Here is a 9,587-nt window from a genome sequence, read left to right on the forward strand (position 1 = left end):
AATTTCCCGCTATTTTTATTTCTGCTACTTCTCATTACTTTTGTCTTTCTCCGATTTACTCTTAATCCATATTCCGTACTCATTTGGTTGTTCATTCCATTCTACATATCCTATAACTCTTCTTCACTTCACTGAGGATAGCACTGTCATCGGCGAATCTATTGACATCCTTCCACCCTTTACTCACACACCAAACCTTTCGTTTATTTCCGTCACTAATTCTTCAGTGTATACAGCGTGTTTCCGTAAAAGCGTACAAAAATTTAATACGACATTGAGGATGCTCCACTGAATAATTTGAAGTAGAGAATCTGCGGTTGGAGAAGCCAGTGTAAGGATATCATAGGAATAAAATCACATTGAAACTTCTTTATTGAAATATTTACTTAAACTGCTGATTGTAATTGAATTCAAGTGAACCTACTTACTCTTTACTTATTCTTATCATGTCAACACTGACCCACAATATTCTAGTGCAACGCAATCTGACTGCTCAAAAAATAAATAAATAAATAAATAAATAAATAAAAATAAAAAAAATAAAAAATAAAAAAGGATAACCTGACTTCAAATAATTAATTCAAAAGAATGGCCCTGACTAAAAAGAAATCTTAACAATAACCTATACATTTCATTAAGCACTTACCTGACAAAAATCTTCATTACGCTAACTACTGCAATACAGCGAGCGTCAATACTGCCAGCTAAATAAAAGATTCTAAATGCTAAAGCCACTAACTACTAATAGGCATGAGGTTAGTAAAGGAGAGATTTTGTTGCAAATCAAATTTTTTTTTTTACCTTAATAATGTGACATCCAGTTCAGACACAAACATAAATCTTCATTGACATCAAGTACAAAGGTACATAATCATGAATAATATTCAATATCCAAGTCGAACATGTACAAATCAGCCGGCCGCGGTGGTCTCGCGGTTCTAGGCGCGCAGTCCGGAACCGTGCGACTGCTACGGTCGCAGGTTCGAATCCTGCCTCGGGCATGGATGTGTGTGATGTCCTTAGGTTAGTTAGGTTTAAGTAGTTCTAAGTTCTAGGGGACTGATGACCACAGATGTTAAGTCCCATAGTGCTCAGAGCCATTTGAACCATGTACAAATCGTCAGCCAACGCTAACACTTCAGACCTCTACCCTCCATCAATGCTAACTTCTCACATCTAACATCCGTCACTGCTGGCCGTTCACCTCCAACTGCCCAACAGTACTTCCATCACTGCTGGCGACTAACTTCCAACTGCCCAACACTACTGGCGATCAACTTCCAACAACGAGCCGAACCAGCCACAGAGTCTCTTACAAAGAAAGCGCCGTCAGAGATCCGATGCAAAGCGCTACACAGCATTGCCAACACAGAAGCAGCCGACTTGCAACATTACTGTGTACTTTTTTGTTTACATTAGTTACTGCTAACTGCAGATACCATCATTGCCACAATAAACGTACCATTTGTATTGTATCGCACAAAATGTGCTGAAACTAACGACCATCAACCTCAATGCAAGCATGACATCGGCGTGCAAGGTTCTGACGCTACCTGACAAACATCCCTGTGTTTCGAATCGCATCACAGGCAGCTACGATTATTGCAACTAATTCTACCTCCATATCCACTGGGGTCTCATACACGAGTCACTTAAGATATCCCCAAACGAAATAATCAACGGGATTCAGGTCAAGTGATCTCGCAAGCCATGAAATAGAACCTGCCCATCAAATCCAGCTTCCAGCAAATACAGCATTGAGAAGGTTGCGAGCATCCACACTGAAGTGAGGCGGTGCACCATCATGTTCTGGCGTGGAACAATGTAAATACGATACAACAGAGCCACCTTATGGACAAATAAAGTAAACAAAGTCTACATCAGGTGTGCTAGCGTAATCTGTTGCTAGCCCACCGGTCAGCTAAGATGAAGCGCGAAGGCCGATTAGTAGGTGCTGGATCAAGTGTGCCTATCACAAGAGAGGCCAGAGACACACCCACAAGCAACACGCCGCCAACACCCATTTGACAGCATGTATTTAGGCCGCCTCTACTGACCGGAGGGTCTCACTGACTCACTCATCCAGTTGGTGTATGTCATTCACTCGCAGAGCAAGATTAATTCCTAACAGGCTATGACAGTGTATAGCGAACAGATTAGTGACTGTAGCAGGACCAGCAGTGAGAGACTAAAGCTGGTGAGCTTGTACCATAACACATGGGCTCTATTCAAGTTAAGTAAATGTTTACGTAAATAAACAACCGTATGAATCCCCTTGTGCGTTTGTGTTGTAGAAAGAGGATACCTCTCACCTATAACAACATCCTCTCCCATGCTTCCTTGAGGTACAAGACTGAGCCGTAGTTGTGTCCGGCTCTTCGAAAAGCGCGCGAGGCGGAGTGCTTTCGCTTAGCGTCTAGTGTTTGCGGTGACGCTTTCGGTTTGGCGCGCTGTTTGGATCGCTACCGCCTTCTGGCGGGAGGTGGAGCAAGTGTACGGTCACGTGACGATCTAGGCAGTACGTACTGGGCGGTGTCCGAGAGAGGTGGTGACCCAATCGGAGCCCCGTTGTTGGGGGTCGTCAACGACTCGCCACGTGCTTTGCTCGACCTCTTGGCTGTCAGGGGCTAAGTCTGCCTTACCCGCATGTACGTGGCTTATGAAACTTAGAAGTAAAAGGATAACCTTAGCAGTGTGTGTTATTTGACCAGCACCTCCAGGCCCCTACTTCCACGATAACGTTTTTGGAATAACATGTGTTACGTTATGTTATGTTATGTTAACCGGGGACCTAGAAACGACGGAGAGGCTCCGTCCCCGCCGCCCGCAACCCCACGACGACTACCGCAGTCCACTTCACCCTTCCGCTGCCCCACACCGAACCCAGTGTTATTGTGCGGTTCGGCCCCCGGTGGACCCCCCCCAGGGAATGTCTCACACCAGACGAGTGTAACCCTTATGTTTGCGTGGTAGAGTAAAGGTGGTGTACGCGTACGTGGAGAACTTGTTTGCGCAGCAATCGCCGACATAGTGTAGCTGAGGCGGAATAACGGGAACCAGCCCGCACTTGCCGAGGCAGATGGAAAACTGCCTAAAAACCATTCACAGAGTGGCCGGCTCACCGGACCTCGACACAAATCCGCCGGGCGGATTCGTGCCGGGGACCGGCGATCCTTCCCGCCCGGAAAGCCGTGTTTTAGACCGCACGGCCAACCGTGTAACTAAACAACACATTACGTGTAAACTTGTATGCATGTTAGTTGTAAACAAGCTGGAAGGCAGTAATGCTAGACAAAGCGGTGAACAAGTTTACTTCCTTAAGCTGGCTTCTGCGACCCTACCTCAAATTGTACGGTGGAGCATACTCTGTGTTCTGTTACATTTTTGCACGCTCTTTCGGAAACACCTTGTAGACTGATCAGTAGGGGCAAAAGACGGCATCCCTGTCTGACAACATTTCTAATTCGATCACTTTGTTCTTGGTCTTCCAGTGTTACTGTTCCCTTTTGGTGCTTGTACGTTTTATACATTCCCCGTCTTTGCCTATAGCTTACTCCTATTTTCTTCAGAACTTAGAACATCTTGCAGCACTTTACACAGTCGAACGCTTGTTCTAGGTCGATAAATCCTATGAGCGTGTCTTGATTTTCCTTCAGTCTTCCTTCCATTATAAAGCACAGTGTCAGAACAGCCTCTTTTGTGCACTTACCTTTTCCTAAAGCCAAAATGATCGCCATCTAAGAAATCCTCAATATTCTTTTGCATTCTTCTATATATTATTCTTCTCAACAGTTTGGATGCATGAACAGTTAAGCTGATTGTGCGTCAGTTCTCGTACTTATCTGCCCTTGCTGTCTTCAGAATTGTGTGGATAATACTTTTCCGGAAGCCTGATGTTACGTCGCCAGTCTCATAGGTTTTACATGCAGCTTTGAATAGTCTTTTTGTTGCCACTTCCCCCAATGACTTTAGAAATTCCTCCGCGTCATTGAGCCCTCCAGTGCAGTCTTTCCACCTGTCCTCTCTCTCTTCTGTATTTAACAGGAAAATTCCCACTGCACTTTTTTAACGTTACCGCCCTTTTCATATTTTCACAACAGCAATACGAAACCACCAAAACTTAGTAACACGAAAGAATACGTCTATTCCTGGGCGCCTACATACAGATGCGAAACTACTGACACGTGGTAGCCGTCACAGCGGGAAGACCTGAGCGTATCATCGACATGCAGTTTATCGATTGCATTCAGTGAGCCCATAGACGGGAAGCATATGGCTGATTCTTCATCAGTAAACCTATACATACTGTTGTGTATCACCGCTTACGTTCAGCTAACACTGCCTCAAAAACAAACCCGAGACTGGTCCGCGCCGTGCTGAATGCACACTTCAGGACCAAGAGTAAAGTAGGACTTAATGTTGTCAACAGCAACTACCGGGAGTGAATAGAACAAGTTTGTTTCCAAACAAGACACACAGCGCATATTGCGGACATTATGACTGCTGTGCAGATATTTTCAATACATTACCGATACCAGGGGAAAATGAAACTAAATGTAATTACTCTGTAACGAGCCATGGAGATCACAGTTCACTTACGAGGGCAGTTCAATAAGTAATGCAACACATTTTTTTCTCGGCCAATTTTGGTTGAAAAAACCGGAAATTTCTTGTGGAATATTTTCAAACATTCGCGCTTCGTCTCGTATAGTTTCATTGATTTCCGACAGGTGGCAGCGCTGTACGGAGCTGTTAAAATGGCGTCTGTAACGAATGTGCGTTGCAAACAACGGGCAGTGATCGAGTTTCTTTTGGCGGAAAACCAGGGCATCTCAGATATTCATAGGCGCTTGCAGAATGTCTACGGTGATCTGGCAGTGGACAAAAGCACGGTGAGTCGTTGGGCAAAGCGTGTGTCATCATCGCCGCAAGATCAAGCAAGACTGTCTGATCTCCCGCGTGCGGGCCGGCCGTGCACAGCTGTGACTCCTGCAATGGCGGAGCGTGCGAACACACTCGTTCGTGATGATCGACGGATCACCATCAAACAACTCAGTGCTCAACTTGACATCTCTGTTGGTAGTGCTGTCACAATTGTTCACCAGTTGGGATATTCAAAGGTTTGTTCCCGCTGGGTCCCTCGTTGTCTAACCGAACACCATAAAGAGCAAAGGAGAACCATCTGTGCGGAATTGCTTGCTCGTCATGTGGCTGAGGGTGACAATTTCTTGTCAAAGATTGTTACAGGCGATGAAACATGGGTTCATCACTTCGAACCTGAAACAAAACGGCAATCAATGGAGTGGCGCCACACCCACTCCCCTACCAAGAAAAAGTTTAAAGCCATACCCTCAGCCGGTAAAGTCATGGTTACAGTCTTCTGGGACGCTGAAGGGGTTATTCTGTTCGATGTCCTTCCCCATGCTCAAACGATCAACTCTGAAGTGTATTGTGCTACTCTTCAGAAATTGAAGAAACGACTTCAGCGTGTTCGTAGGCACAAAAATCAGAACGAACTTCTCCTTCTTCATGACAACGCAAGACCTCACACAAGTCTTCGCACCCGAGAGGAGCTCACAAAACTTCAGTGGACTGTTCTTCCTCATGCACCCTACAGCCCCGATTTCGCACCGTCGGATTTCCATATGTTTGGCCCAATGAAGGACGCAATCCGTGGGACGCACTACGCGGATGATGAAGAAGTTATTGATGCAGTACGACGTTGGCTCCGACATCGACCAGTGGAATGGTACCGCGCAGGCACACAGGCCCTCATTTCAAGGTGGCGTAAGGCCGTAGCATTGAATGGAGATTACGTTGAAAAATAGTGTTGTGTAGCTAAAAGATTGGGGAATAACCTGGTGTATTTCAATGCTGAATAAAACAACCCCTGTTTCAGAAAAAAAAATGTGTTGCATTGCTTATTGAACTGCCCTCGTATAACCAAATACACGGGAAATAGCCCTGAACAATCTCCAAAACTGTCTCGCTGTAGTTATGGTTCACCCTGTATATATGCGTACTGGCCTCTTCGTTAGAATGACAATGCATCTTTTGTAAGTTGCATGTACCGTATGCTGATCCACGGGCATAGGCCATATTTTATTTCAAAGTAAGCTTTGTCGAGTGGAAGAGATAGAATACTTTAAAATCCGCGTTTGTAATTAGTTTTTAATGATTTCCATTGCATTTTCTGAAGAACGGTTCATAAGCAAAAACAAAAAGTATTGGGTCCAACGAAAATAAAAAAAATTATTATCACTCCCGATTGTAAAAATTTAGGCATCACAGTTCTTGTTCGAGCGTATCCAGTCCTCGTCGTCGGTGTGGACGTCCCATTACACCTGTTCAAGTCTATCGATGATCCATTCACTCAATGTCTTTGTTACAGCAGGCAGCTAACCCTCTGATCGAACATGCTGAGCTAACGTGCTCGCTATAACGGCTCTCGGCACCTCTACCTTGTATTGGGCCTTATGCTGGTTTACCTATATGGGTATATGTTTTACTGTTCTCTGTTTTTTTATACTTTAATTCGCCTAAGTGGTTTACGACAAATATTAAAATGTAGTTTCAAAAAAATAGTTCAAATGGCTCTGAGCACTATGGGACTTAACATCTGAGGTCATCAGTCTTCTAGAACTTAGAACTACTTAAACCTAACTAACCTAAGGACATCACACACATCCACGCCCGAGGCAGGATTCGAACCTGCGGCCGTGGCAGTCCCGCTGTTCCAGACTGAAGCGCCTAGAATTGCTCGGCCACACCGGCCGGTAAAATGTGGTTTGCTCACAGCAATCAAGCCTGTGGAGATATGGAGAAAAAATGAAGTAGCTACATTAATTTTTCTTATGTTTTGTAAATACTTCTATCGGATGTTTGATCCATCTCGTACTCTCTTTCTTTTCCCGTGGATGGCAGAGACAGAGGTGAATTTATGTTTAGTTCACTAGTAATGTGAAATATATTAATTCTTATAGTAATAAGACTACGTGGTTTATTAGCTCTTTATTTCACCTGAAATGTCTATCTGTGTCGCCAGTACCTGTAACACTTTGGAGAAGCAAGGAATTTAAGCGGAGCAAGCTGAACCCCGTAACATTGTCTTCAGAGAAGAAGAGGGGGTAAATAACTTCAAGACTAGAAGGAATTGCATGTAATAACCTAACATTATATGATACAGATTTTTGGTGTGTACGAAAAATCGTAAGGTAACTGTCTGGAGTTTGCGTCCCTGTAGGTAAATTTTCTGAGACACACGCTCCCGAGCGAACTCACTATTTTTGTGCCTCTTGTGCGACGCCAGAAAATTTCCATCGTAATTATTATTCTTAAAATTATTAATTAATCAGTAGAGCTTGGTGGAGCAGTTCGTGGATCTGGTATACTGGAAGGAGGATTAGTGGACCTTTCACTGGGTGTAGTTGTAAGCGTATTGTAACATCGCTGGCTTGGTTGCGAAGTATCTTTGCGGGCAGCTGCGTCTGCAGAGTCGAGCACGGGACACGGAACTGTTATGCTGTGTTGTGTGTAGCTCTGCATGTGAGAGGCATTGTTAGTATGGAAGTTGAAGTGATGGTACAAGTGCTATTACAGTAAAGAGATAAAATAAGCAAATGATTCAGAGGAAAGTGCGTCAATAAGTAATTTAAAAATGAGCAGTGCTGCTGATAAAAGTCTTTGTGTATCCTTCCGTTGCGTGTCGTACCGTACAGTATCAATCATCCGCGCCGTGTTCGGTCTCTCAGAATGAACTGATGTGAATCAGCAAAAATCTGTTAACCATAAAAGAGTGCAATAAAGTGCCAGTGTCTTGTAGCGAGCGTGAGAACGCGCGTTCGATCATCGCGTTTCCGCATTATCAACAATCAGCCGCGCCGCGACGGTTACGCGCACGCTCATACAAGTGAGAACTGAGAACTGAAAAATTAACTTTACGGACAGTGTTACATCATTACTAGTGTCAAGGAGGACTGGTATCAGAAGAAATCTGTCTATGTGTGGCGAGCGTAAGAACCTTCGTTCGATTACTCGCCTTTCGCATCATCAACCATCATCTGCGCCGTGTTCGGTACGCGTACGCTCGTCCAAGTGATATTCTTGACAGATAATCATCAAGATTGTTAATTTGGATAAACATTTACGACTTAGAGTGTAAACAGTGCAACCTGTGATTTCTTATCGTATATACGAAGATGGTATCTGTTCTTTCGGACATGTCCGAAAGAACAGATACCATCTTAGTATATATATAGTTAAGGCTCACCGGCCACTTGACCATCTTCTTCTTCTGTGCGAATGCACAAACAGAGCCCGAACTCTTACGGGAATCGGCAACGCGCCGCGAGTAATGAGTATAATGGGCGGGGGCACTACGAATGTAGTGCGGGACAATACGTTGAGAATGTGGGTTTCGCGGGAGGCGTGCCAGAGATAAATCCCTGCAGTCGCGCTATCCTCTGGGTCCTCGGTGGCTCAGGTGGATAGAGCGCCTGCCATGTAAGCAGGAGATCCCGGGTTCGAGTCCCGGTCGGGGCACACATTTTCATCTGCCCCCGTTGACGTATGTCAACGCCTGTAAGCAGCTAAGGGCGTTCATTTCATTGTAATTTCTTATCGTCTCAGAATATAGTTGTTCATACCATACGTAGAACAATGTTGTGCTTTGATGTTGAGTGGCTCCCCTAACTTGCTTGCATATTTAGATAGATAATTTCGGGCAAGCCAGCAGCAGTGTGGAGCAGGACAATACGACCGCCGCGGGATTATCATGTACGTGGTGTGGACAGGGCGCACGGTCTAGAAAAGCAGAAGCGACAACCAGTTTAAGGGTCCCCCACCCCCATTTGTACTCTCGGTCGTATTACACAGTGTAGAGAGATACCCGTGGGTTTCTCATCTGGCGCCGGCGGCAGTGACCCAAGGAAGGGTAGGGCGGCTGGGGTTGCGAGATTCCGTAGAGCTTAGTCTCACCGACAGGAGCGGAGCTGATTCTGATGCGGCCTGTGCAGCCAAAACAAATCTTGCACAAGGTAAAGAGAGGGGCCCAGGACTTAATGGATGACGCCACATTCCCAGTGTCTGTTTCTGCCGAAAAAGACATGATAAATTACGTTGAATTACGTGCACTATGAAGAAAGGGCCAACCGCTGTGGTGGAAGCAGCAGTGTCCCGTGTCGACATACGTGCAGAAGTTCCACAGGTGGCTTTCCGCTGCATGACTGGAACAGTATGAGAACAGGAAAATCACCAGACCTTGCTCCCGTGTATGGGAGGCACGTAACGTGTCCATTTGTGCTTAAATGTTCTCACAAAGCGTTCTGCTTCGCAATCAGATTTCGATTAGGAAGGTGCACTTATCCCATGTTCAGTGCTCCTGACGTTACAAAATTGTTTGAAGTCTGCTGATGTAAACTGTGGTCCATTATCTGAGACTATCACTTCTGGGAGACCTGCAGTAGAGAAAACTGACTTGAGTGTTTTGATGGTACTTGCTGTTGTGATCGACTGCACTGACACCACGATAGATGTTCCAAAATGGACCTGCGTAATCAATGTGTTGTCACTGCCAGGGTCTAGTGGGC

General features: G+C 45.2%; 1 non-coding gene across 1 annotated transcript; it reads left to right on the plus strand.

Moving 5' to 3' along the window:
* The first annotated feature begins 8,467 nt into the window (after nt 1-8,467).
* Nucleotides 8,468-8,541, plus strand: Trnat-ugu (transfer RNA threonine (anticodon UGU)). Its single transcript has one exon. It is a non-coding gene; the product is annotated as a tRNA-Thr (tRNA).
* The last annotated feature ends 1,046 nt before the right edge of the window (nt 8,542-9,587 follow it).

The sequence above is a fragment of the Schistocerca nitens genome, chromosome 2, assembly GCF_023898315.1.
Source record: "Schistocerca nitens isolate TAMUIC-IGC-003100 chromosome 2, iqSchNite1.1, whole genome shotgun sequence".
Lineage (NCBI taxonomy): Eukaryota > Metazoa > Arthropoda > Insecta > Orthoptera > Acrididae > Schistocerca > Schistocerca nitens.